This window comes from Ixodes scapularis, unplaced genomic scaffold (genome assembly GCF_016920785.2).
Source record: "Ixodes scapularis isolate PalLabHiFi unplaced genomic scaffold, ASM1692078v2 PGA_scaffold4__175_contigs__length_147842914, whole genome shotgun sequence".
NCBI lineage: Eukaryota > Metazoa > Arthropoda > Arachnida > Ixodida > Ixodidae > Ixodes > Ixodes scapularis.
In genome coordinates, this window is record NW_024609879.1 from 32,891,509 (window position 1) to 32,904,234 (window position 12,726).

Here is a 12,726-nt window from a genome sequence, read left to right on the forward strand (position 1 = left end):
ACGCCCGAAACTTTTTTTTTTTTTTTTTTTATGAACATGCAATGTGTTTGGTGTTTTTCCTATTGAAAGGTCATAGTTGAAAATCAAAAGTTAACTGCTTTTCTCTGCTTACCGAAGTGGCCTTCAAAAGTACATTATAGGGCAAGTAAAAATGCACATCCGTGAAGTTTATGACAACACGTACAGTCACAGGAAACATAAACACGAAAACGGAGCGGCAACCACTCCATTTATATTTATATAGCGCGCCTCATATCGAAAAATGTGGGTGGTATGAGCGACGTGCGCGACCAAAAGCGCCGATGTGGTCGGCATTCGCGATTGCCCAAACCATAGCTGATCATGCCTGCCCAATCGCCTGTTCACGAAAAAGCAAAGGCTGCCAATCACATCGAGGCGAATCCTGGCTTTGACGTGGCGAACGGAAACCGTAAGAGGGTGCCGCCGAAAGAACTCGGCACTTATTGAAATCAAGTGACGGTTTATGCATTTTATTCATCGCGTGAGAGTTTACATATCTGATTCGGCACTGCCTTCACGCTGTGCTCTTAAGTGGCTGGCAGGAATATTGACGTGGAGCCTTCGAAGGTATTTGCGGCACCGCAGCGCCAGGTCGCGCAGTCTCAGGAGTTTCGTACGCCTTGAGAGATTCTGCTTACTCATTCGACTGAAGCAACGAAACTACATTGCGCTTCAATTCCGACCGAAGCCGATGCCACGATATAACTAAAGAAATAAAGCGGCGCCAAAAGTGAAAAGCACGGCGCTCGTAGTGCTCGACGGTTTGCCCTCAATGGCTAGAGTAATCGCGCACCTAAAAAGCGCGGGATGGCGGCGCATTGACCGTCTGTGATTGGTTTGAACCAGGCATGTAGCCAAAGGGGGGGGGGGGGGGGGTCATGGGGCCCGGCCCCCCCCCCCCCTCCCAAATTGGACCATGATATCAAGTGCACAAAGACGATGTGCGCCCTTACGGTGCACTTTTGGTACTGGTTGTTCGGCCCCATCGGATTACATGCGTCGGCCGCGGTCAAACGTAGAGTGAAACGGTTTACCGAAGGGGAGTCATTCTCCAATAAACCTTTGGCACTGTGGCCTGTGTGCATCGATGCAATCATTATGCTGCACTAAAGCACGGCTTTGGTTATGTGAAAGAAATCACACGCAGTAAGGTAACTCCGCACTCCAAGTGAAAATGTTCAATATGTAAAATGTAAAATGGTCAAAATGGAGTGCAAGAAAACGAGGTCATCACTGATGGTGCTTTGTTTACGAAGCGCAGCAATTCATGGCTGAACCTACTATGAATAAAGCGAGTTCCGGGACACGTATAGTCAAGTTTACGGAAGACTGTGCAAACACCGGTAATAATCTTTGCGGAGAAGTATCACCCTTTTCCGCTTGAAAGTTTTTCAGGTTCGGGGTGGTGCGCGCTCCGTTGTTCGTATTTCTTTTGATCATGAGTGTACGCGGGGGGCTTTAGTGTTCTTTTTTAGTTAATATTACCATCCTGCTCGCAGTCGTTGTGTCGCGGATGTCTGTGTGCTCCACGCAGTGGCGTCACAAGGGGGCGGGGGGGAGGGGGAGGGGCGGCGGACCGCCCCGAATGCAGGGCTCAAAGGGGTGTGGCGGCGGGCCACGAGAGCGGGGAGGGGGGGGAGTCGCGGCGGGCCACGCGAGAGTGGGGCGCGGTGGGCCACGCAAGAGAGGGGGAGGGGGGGGGCGGTGTCGAGGCGGGCTACCGCCCCGGGTGCCGTTGAACCTCGTGACGCCACTGGCTCCACGTTGGCATTGCGAAAAAAGGGACATCCGGTCGGCTATTTCGCGGACGTATACAATAGACCGGTCTCCCTGATGCCTCATTCACACTGGCAGGTGGACCGCATTGGCGAAGCGGTTGCGAACGTGGTTGATTAAAGATTCCGTGCAGTTTCCCGCGCATTTGATGAAAACGAGCGGATCTGCCTCGGGGTTGCGATTAGAGCACCAATTCAGCATAAACGTTCTACGCCTGCGTGGCGCCGCTATAACTGTAGTTCACAAGGGGCAGGTGCCATTGCATGAACGGGATGCCCCGTGTCGCGTCATGCTCAGCTCCAGCAGAGCTCCAGGGAGTTTGTCACGCGGGCAGAAAAACTACAGTTCTCAAGATCCATGCCGGCAGCGGCGGCGTGACGAAACTAACCGCTTAGATCCGCCAATTCTACCTGGCCGAGAAGATTCTTTTCTGCGCGTGTAGTTCGCCTGACGCATGCAATAACCTTGCGCCCTCTGAATGGAGGTGTTAAAATATGCAATGCTTCTTTAACAAAACCCCCTGATCCCCAAAAAGTCTCCGTCAATTCGTCCTTGCGATCGTTGTTCCGTCCGTATACCTCTCCGCTGAATTAAGCGTGGAAATTGACATCACGTGACCTATCTTCACGTTGCCTTTACACCCATTCAGTTTCCGGGCTATATTTAGCTACGAAGCTGACGGAACTGAACCTGACGTCACGGGACTTTTTAGCTGAATTTAGCATGGAAATAATAACGAATAGGCTCAACCCTGTTAAAAACGAACGTTTATTCTGTTTTAAACAAATGTAAACAAACACTCCTTAAATACTGCAGTCCCTGTATTATAGAACTTTCATTCGTTTGGTTTATTCTCAGTGCCACACAAACAACTACACGCCTCTTTAGTGATGCAATGCGTCAAAATTATGAACATCCACATCCCAAAAACAAACGTTGATATTTCATAACTAAATGAAGATCTCAGTGCGCTTCCTGAATGTTCGCATCCAGAAATAGCAATATCAAATTTATCTAGGTTTGAATCGAATTGCTTAAACAACAGTTGAAAACTTGTAATGGGAACGGTGTTATGTAAAACCGAAGGATAAAACAATGAGCGTACACAGCTAGACATTTGAGGAATACCTAAATCTACACAGTTCAGTAGGGCTGTGCAACTAACAACACCACTTACAACCTTATGCAAAAGCATGAAATGACGCAACATCCGTCAACTACACAAGATGTGCAAGCGAATCAGTTTACATATTCTTTGATAATCATAAACACCCCGAAATGTAGGTAACTAGAATAAAAGACACGTATACATTTTGTTTGAACTCGCTCAATTGTAGAAGACTTAGTCTCTCCAATGCTGTTATATAAAACAGAAGAAAACTCAAGACGGCTTCGCAAATGAGAGCGAAATAATATTTAAAAGCTGCGGATTTTTTTTTAATTGCTTAATATACGTGTTTCGAAAACAATAACAGTTAGAGACGTGTCGACAATATTTGCAACATCACGATTAAGAGAAATGTCAGTGTGGAAATAAAAACTATTATCCCTAATTAGAGAGAAAAGGCTGATACAGTAGTGCCTAAGGCATAGAAGCATTGCAAAACGTCACGTCTCCCGCTGAGCGAAATTACATTAGTTGTCGATTCATTTAATACAATGTCATTAAAGGTTGATGTATATTCTCTACTGAACCAGTAATTTTTATGTTTCAGGTTTAACAGATATTAACATCTATTATAACTTGAGCGAACAATATTAGTTGTGTGGTTACACCAGCTTCTTTAGCAAGCATGAAGGGTCAGGAGGTATAGGACTTCTGGTGAGAAACAAGGGGTTGCGCAATGTTACTGACATTGAGTTTTCTAACTCTGAGTTACCTTCCTTAAAAATTTGGAACGCACACTGCTGCTGGTCAGATTTGGCGCTTTATAGTATCCTTTTGACAAATCTAGATCTTTTTCCTCACGAGCGAAGGACAATGCTACTTGGATTTTCGTCTGTCGAGATAGTTTGCCTAGTTGGGGATTTCATTATAGATTCCTAAAAAGTTCCGGTTCGACTGGAGTGACAGAATCAAAAGCATTATTTACTCGCCAAGACGAGAAGGACTTTTGGGTGATCAAATCATCACGTCTTTCGTGTATCATATTCACTAACGTACGTCAAATTCGATCATTACTTCAGCAGTAAATCACAAATGAAAGCGGATCTATATTTCATAGCTTGTCAGGTTGCGTCCGAAAACTTTATTAACCTAGCAGCTAAAACAAGAAGGCAAATTGAAATCGTAGATAAAAAAAATATATATATTTGACGAAGTGGTTTTCGTTTTTTATTGGCAAGACCTGATTCTAACTCTATAACGACGTGTACTATACTTTTCAACAAATTTTAAGTTTTTTTACGAATCACTCCAACAAGACTATCAAAATCAGAAAACATGGCGAGTAATACGTTTGGCTGAATTCTGGCATCTTACGTGCCATCCAAAACAGAGTAACTAAGGAAGAAATTCAGGCGTTCTCCCCGACGTACGCAATTAAAGACTGAATTTCGCTGCGCTCGTAATTTCGCAAATGCGTTTGTTCGGGCAGCCAAGAGAAATTACTTTCAGGGCCAGTCCCGTTCTGCTATCTCTAATTTTACAGAAACGTGGTCTTTGCTTACCCAACTTCGTGGACATAAGGTACCGATTCGGTAGATGAGACGTTAGAAAAAAAATATTTGGTACAATTACATGTTCTCTTTCCGATAGGTTTAATTTATTATTTACGGCGTCTTTAGGCGTTCTGGAGGGTAACGTTACATTTTCAATTAACTCAAGGGGCTCAAATAAAGGTTCAGCTTTCCTTTCTGTATAAACAGGGGATTATCTCAGGAGTATATTGTTTAGTTTTCAGACAAAAATCACCTGTGGCTGAGAATATAAAAGTGAGTGATTTCCGCGAAATGATTGCCTCCATTAAAAACGTCCTTATACACATGCAAAATGCTTTTATGGCCGATGAAAAAATTTCTAATGATCTAAAGAATTCGAAGTTTAAACCACTTCATAAAGAAAAATATCGCCGGAGGATGTAAAATTACCGACCCATTTTGATTTTACCTTGCATAACTCAGATATTAAGAACACGTGTGTTCCGATTTGATTGTAATTTTTGTGTATCTTGGAGCAGGAAACCGCTGCCTGGTCGAAATAGTCCCGTGCATTCTCAGGCTGAATCCTCAACATATAACTTGTGTTTATATCTAAGAAATATTTATTGGAAAAGTGGGTTCCATGTTCCCTCTACTACCAAACGTAGAATACGTTTGCTATAATGACGCTTATCTAAATTCATTTTTATTAGGATAGATAACTGGGCAAGCTAATAAAAGTTGATGTTTAAAAAAAAAAAAAAAAAAAAAAACCTCTACTGGGACAAGTAAAAAATGTATTGTGTTTTCTTCGTCTCTTTGTCCAAGTGCCAGTCACGATGTTTTTTCAACATAATCCAGTTTTCATTTAACGAGTTTTTATCCCTTTCTTGAATTTAGGTATTAATACACTGCTTGTCAAGTTCCATGATTTGAAACCATCATAGGGTATATCTGTTGCTATGTTGACTCCGAGGGAAACATTGTTGAGTATGGAGATACATACAAACGAGTGGTACAGCGCAGGCGTCAAAGGTAAGTAAACGAGCGAGGTAAGGTCTCCGAAGTACCTTAGCCATTTCCTCGTAATCCGAAACGGCAAAACCTCTCTTTTTTTACATTTACATCGCATCTACAGCGATTTACATTGAGCATTCTGGAAATCTCGAAGTATAAAATATACAAAGGACAGCAGGAAGCAATTTCTTTCTTTGTTAAAACAGTATTCGCTGCATGAAACGAATTCGAACTAACGAATTTCCGGGCCGGCAAAATGGCAACACCTGGCACTGCAATCACGTACACGCAACGCAAGCGATATTTGCTAACGTTGTGTTCGGGAAAGCTTTTTCTTTGTTTGTTTTGATCTCTGATATTTTCATTTTTTTTTCAACGTGTGTCAGTGAGACAGGATATTGTCAGTCTTCAACGGCAGCGTTCGTCCCGGCATCTTCCTCTTTGTGCTTCCAAAATTGGAAATAAAAGCCTGGTTGAAAGCCTCAGTAAACCCTGGATTAATTAATTAATTAATCCAGGGTGGCAGAATGGGCTTAACAGGCCCATTCTGCCACCCTGGATGGCTCGCTTTTATAGGAGATACGTTGCCTTGTTACGGGCAGAGAGAGATGAGAGGGGAGGGGGGTGGGGGCAAAGTTTGGGTGAACACGTTCTAGTAATCCATGCACAGCCTTTAGGCGACTCATGTATTTGCTTACCTGATAAGCCTAAACGAATCCAAGAGCCACCTAAAGGTTATTGCTTGAATCATTGACGTGTGCTTGCCCCCCGCCCCCCTCTTCTTTTTTCAACACAGGCACGACCACACAAGCGTCGTGGAGGCTTGCCGCGCGCCGCCTGACGCCGCGGCCTGAAGTCCAACACAAGTTTCCGCCCCCCGCGGCGCACCCCCGAGCCCAGCCAAGGTAACCTGCACGTGTGTGGTTGAGGGCTGGCCATTTCTTGCCTCGAAAGAAAGGTGCCAATGCGAGTTTGTATAGATAGTGACGTTGCGATCCTATGGCAACACGCAAGCCACTTCGCGCGCCTACGCTTTACAAAGGAGCGTTGCGTTGTTTCGTTTCGTCTGCTATCCCTATCTCCCCCAATCCCTTTACCCACGGAGCGGCTCCTCGAAACTCTGCGACTGTTTTCCTTTTTATAAGACAAGACGAAACCAGACTACAAAGATAAGGAAGCTAAGGACAACTGACGAGAAATTATCGGAAAGAAATTCGGTAATAACACGAGTTTCTCTGTTTCACTTGCCGCATGTCGCCTGCGTTGTGACGGATATCGTGTTGACATGGTGACGTTCTCAAAAGAAGGCTTTATACCTGGCGTGCAGCCCGAGCAACAAAGCACTCACTTGTCCTATTCTGTCTCGGTGGCACCAACTTGGCCGGGCCCAAAACCTGCGCCTCATTCCCTACAGAACGCGGCGACATCGCAAGGGTTTGACAAGAAGGATCAAGTTCAAGCTCATGACCTGGTCATCACGGACTTCTATGATGTAGGCAGTCAGTGCGGTTTCAGTGCTGATACATGCGAAGGATGAGAGCCGAAATGGAAGAATCTAAGGAAGAGCAGACGACGAATGAAGAAAAAATCCGGCTGGAGGCGCGCGCGCGATTGCAAGGACGTGGGAGTTAGTGCTGTCACGTGACTACAACGCCCGTTAAACGGAAGCCAACGTGGCCACCTCCCGTTGGGGTACCGGATGGCAATGCCGCCCAGCGGCGCCGACCGGCGGTGCCGTTGCCGCTGGTATGATCAGGCCTTAAGCCATGCGACGGGACGTCCATCAAAACCCGCCAACCAAAGTGCCGAAATTTGCGTGCGGACTTACACGACAGACTTTTCCAAATACGCTTCCCGGCGTTTGCCATTTTATGAGTACGGGGGAGGTCAAGCAGAGGGCGACCGAACCCAAAGCAAAACTACGAAAAGGCCGCTGCTCTGCCTCAGGTTTCCACCGGCCATTTTTACTGTTGTTTGTTGCTTGCTTTAGAGTAGGAAACGATGCTATAACTTTCTGTTAAAGATTAGAGTATTTCTTGAATAACCCTACGAAATTTCGTGTCCGTGCGTGCTTCGGTTGGTAACTAACGAAGTGGGCGCCATGCCCCTGTTCTCTTCCTATACTTAGATTATGCATAAAGGAAGAATTGGGCCCAACAAAGTAATAAAATATATTGGCTCCTCAGCTGCATATGGAGCTGCCTGGTCACCTAATATGTTTACATGCACATTATGTTTATGAGAAGCTCTCTCAGGCGGCACCTTCGTTATCTTGGTCGGCCTCCAAAGAGGTAGAAATCGAAAATATGCAGATGAGTGAACAGTACTTCACCGAAAAGAATAGCGCATACGAAGCCCCCGAATGACAAAATATTTTGGGGGTCGCCAAAATATCCGGTCGGGTGTGCTAACCAATGCACCACATCGCCTTGTCTTTTCGGCTTTTTGTGTGAATTAATATAGCACGCAAGCAAAATGAATTATAATGAGAGGTGTTCTGGAAACACGCGCCGGTGAGTGTAATGCGGTACCGCACTCGATAGCACGTTGAGCTTGCTCGTTGTTCTCCACAATTCTAGAGCACAGTAAGCACATACTGCAGCTCGCTCTCCGACTTCTCAGCTCACGGAAGATTCGTTAGCCAGGAGTTCGACTTCGCAAAGACTGCGACACTAGCACTTGCTCCTACGTTTTGTAGAAATGTCTTCAAACAACCGGCCAGTGTAGTGGCATTCAAAATTCTTTAGTTCTATTTTTTTTTTTATATTGGGAGCCCAAGGCTTCAGCTGGAACTGCTGTAAAAACTGATGAATTTGACAAGTTTTTTTGTTCATATTTATGTTTTGCGTGTGTATGTGTGATACTTATTTTGATGCATCTGCAACCTTGGTTTTGTCAAACAAGCCCTTGAAGGCTTTGACGAACCTGCGTTGCACCGGGGATATGCTCCTCTTCTCAAATAAATAGTTATTATTTTTACTATTATTATTAGTATTATTAGCGAATGAATTAAAAAGGCCGGCCGCTTTTTTGACGCTGTACTGTTCCTTAATTAGGTTCTAGCTAGAGTAGGCGTAGGTTGTTTTGAACGGCATTCCCAAAACTAGCAGTTCAAATGTCGAGCGAGTCCAAATAAAATGCATTTCTATCTTTAAATATGATTACCTTGAGAAAGGTGCTCCTTGTTAAACGTTGGTAGTAACTTGCTACTCGTGAACTTGTTGAGCCTGCAGCAGCGTCGTGTGAAGGCTGTGGCCGGTTTGCCTTGCTGCATACCCGACCCGGAGGAATAACACGGAGCCAACGGTTTCAACAACAAGAAACTACATTTAATTGGACATGGACAAGACGATTAACATTGCTACCGGCGCTGCCGGAGTCCAGGCAGCGACTCTCCGTGCGCCGCCTCTGATCTGCCTTATCAAGGCGGCGCATCCGATGTGCGCGTGGCTGGCGTGACGTCGCCGCCACGCGGGAAAACTTCGGCACCTTTGCCTCGCAGTCGGGCAACTTGGCTGGGGAGCCGCCAGGGTGCCCACACTTCCCCCCCTCAAGCTTCGTCCGGCATGTCGATGACGGGAGACGTTGTGGGCGTCAGGGGGTGGATGGCGCTGTTGGGCGGACTGACGTTGTAAGTCCGGCCGGCGCCTGCTGGACGAGCGCGGCGGCTGCTGACGAGCGCGGCGGCTGCTGACGAGCGCGGCGGCTCCGTCGGCTCCAGCTTGTCACTTGAGCTTGTTCTGGACCAGGCCTCCAGCAGGTGGCTGCTCTGCACGTGGTCCATGGTTCTCTGGGCTGCCCCTGGCGCGCCGACGTCCTTGGTGGCCCGGTCCACCATGAGACCGGCCGCCGTGTCATTCCGATGGCGGCTGTGGTGACGGTGGTGTCCATGAGCCAGCTCCACAGAAAAACAAGGAAGCAGACGACATGGAGCTCAGCTGAGGGTTGAGCTTAACGTTATCTTCGCACCCCTTCCAGAAAGTTTGAAATAACGGGTCTGAGGTGGGCACACAATCTTCTCCCCCCTCTCTTGAAAAGGAGGCAGATCCGTGGAAGTAGACAACTACCCCCAAAATGCGAGAGAGGCCAAGGAGACAAAAAAAAAAAGGGTTTCTCTCTCTTTGGTGTCACCGACGTCGCAGGTTATACCGCCGCCTCGGTGGAGACAAGGGGGTTTCCGGAACGGGACTGCCGTCAGTGTCGTTCCGGTCCTGCGAGAAATCTTCGTCTTCTGCTTGAAAAAATCGTTTAAGGTCGGTGACATGAACAGGCCCGGTTTCCTCACTAGACTCACAGTTAACTAGTTTGTAAGTGAGTGGCGAGCACTTTTCACGCACGCGAAACGGACCTTCCCACCTGTTGGCGAGGGAGGCTGCGAAGCCTCCAGCGGCGTCACTCAGTGGGTGAGTACGCCGGAGCACAATATCTCCCACCTCGAACTGCAAGTCACGTCGCCCCGGTTGTACTGTTCAGCCTGCTGTACCCGGGCGACGTCTAGATTTTTTCTGGCCTCTCGAAGGTTATCGGAGAAACGCTTTCGCAGGTCCTCTGCGAACTTCACGTAGGGGCGAGGCCTTCCTCCAGACTCTGTAGAAAGGAGGCTGTAAGAAAGCGGGAATGCGAGCTCCTTGCCGAAATTAAATTGGGCAGGAGTGAGACCGGTTGACCGATTAGTGGTTGTACGGGTTGCGAATGCCAGCTCGGGCAGTTTCGCGTCCCAGTCCTTGAGGCGCTCGGTGTAGGCCACTAGCATCATCTTAAGGTTTCGATTTACCCTTTCCGTGATGTTTGCTTGCGGGTGGTACGGGGAAGTTCTTTTGTGCTTGATTCCCAGTACCGCGCATGCGTCCACAAACACCTTACTCGTGAGATAGGAGGCATTATCGCTTACAAGCTGTGCAGGAAAGCCAAACCTAGCGAATGTTTCGAGTAGACACTCCCAGATTTTTTGCGAATCTAGCTTCCGCAAAGGGAATAACTCGACCCACTTCGTGAAGTGGTCGGTTACCACGAATAAGTACTGATTACCCCGGGTACTACGTGGGAAGGGGCCCATGACGTCACAGCAACAAATCTGCCAAGGGCTCTGACTCGCGGTTCGTTGCATGAGACCGGGGGGCTGGCCACCACGTGGTTTTGCCTTCTGGCACACCGAGCAGCTACGAGCCTATCGGAGCACATCCTGCCTCATGCCTGGCCAGGTAGCGATTTGGGATAACTTTTCGTAAGTCTTGCTCCCACTGCTGTGTCCTGCCAAGGCAGAGTCATGCATGTATCGGATGAAAAGCTTACGTAGCTTGCGGGGTATCACGGTCCGGAATGCCGAGCCATCCGGATCGTCGTCGGCCTGGGGGATGTAGCGCAGCAGGAGGCCGTCGTCACTCATCAAGTAGGAGTCGAACTCCTCCTCACTTGGGCGGTCGACTGGACCTCTTGCTGCCAGCCAAGCGGACACGCGTTGGCAGAGTCCGTCATCCAGCTGCGCCTTGCGAAGCTCCTCTCGGCTCACCAATGTACCCCACCGTGAATCTGGGGATCCTCGTGTCGTGGCCGCGACGGTCACCAAGCCATGGATATCCTGCGAGTGTTCCTCGGGAAGTGGAGCACGAGAAAGAGCATCAGCAACTTTGTTAGTTGACCCCGGGCGGTACACAATGGAGTAGTCGTACTGTTGTAGCGTAAGCGCCCAACGAGCAAGACGTCCAGCTGGATTCTTAAGTCCCCTTAGCCATGATAGCGCTAAGTGATCAGATTGAATCTGGAACGTTGCGCCATCTAGGTACATATCGAAGCGCTTCAGAGCATGAATAATAGCGAGACATTCACGTTCTACGACACTGTAGTTGCGCTCGGCTGGAGTTAGCGTGTGGCTCGCGAAAGCAACTGGCCGAAGCACACCGCCATACTCCTGCAGCAAGACAGCACCCAGGCCACAGTCGCTTGCATCTGTCTGCAGAACGAACGGCTTGTTGAAGTCTGGGAGCTGTAAACAAGCGTTGTCAGTCACGGCTCTTGAAAGGGCTGCGAATGCGCATTGTTGTTGTTCGGCCCAACACCACTTGACGCCTTTTTTTAGAAGGTGATTGAGCGGTTGCGATATCTCGGAACAGTGTGGAATGAAATCCCCGTAGAACGCAATCATTCCGAGGTATCTTTGTAGGCTCTTTACGTCATGTGGGCTTGGGTATTCCGTTAGCGCGCGCAACTTATCTTCGTTGGGGCGGAGCGTGCCGTTATCCACAACGAATCCAAGGAGGTTAATCTTGGGCGCGGCTAACTGAACCTTTCCGGGATGAATCGTGAGCCCAGCATTACGCATTCGCTCAAGTACAATGCGAAGGTGCTCGACATGCTCTTCGATAGTTCTCGAGAAAACAACCACGTCGTCCATGTATGCCATGGCAAATTCGTACTTCGAGTTCCCAAGTACAACATCCATCAGGCGTTGAAAACTGGCTGGAGAGTTAGACAAGCCAAACGGCAGTCGGGTGAACTCGAACAACCCTCTGTGGCAGATGAAAGCCGTTTTTGGAACGTCTGATGGGTGAATCTCGATCTGAAGGAACCCGCGACTGCAATCCAGCGTTGTAAACACGGTCGCGTTACCGAGTGCGTACATCACGGAGGAAATGCTGGGGAAAGGGTAGCTGTCTCGTACGGACACATCGTTAAGCCGCCTGTAATCCACACAGAGTCTGGCTGTTCCGTCATTTTTCGGGGCGAGAACAACGGGGAATGCCCAGGGGCTCTTCGACTCACGTACTGAATCGGTGTCGATCATTTCCTCGAGCGCCGCATCAAGGAGTGCCCTTTTGTGGACGCTGATCGGTCGAGGGTTGCACCTCCGAGGCGGCGCGTCACCGGTTTCAATACGGTGCAGCAGAATGTCAGTCTTTCCAGGTGTTTCCGTGAACATCGGTGAGAAAGACTCCAGGACGGCTTGCAGCTCCTGCTTCTGCTGGCTGCTTGCGGGGCACTTTCGCAACGATTCTCGAACGCCGGCAGGCAAGACGTCTGGCACCGTAATGAAGTGGGCTGCAGTGGTCGAGTTAGGGATGCAGTCCTCCCTTTTGGTTAACGGAGTCAGCTCCGGTTGTTGTCCCAGCCGGTATCCAGCACCAGAAAAGTCGAGTGTCATGCTTTCGCTTGTAATGAAATCTCGGCCCAAGATCACAGGTACCACAAGTCCTGGCATATAAAGAAATCGCTGACGTCGCTTCTTTCCATTAAACCGAATCTGCAGCCTCACGGCTCCTCCAGCTGTTATCGCTG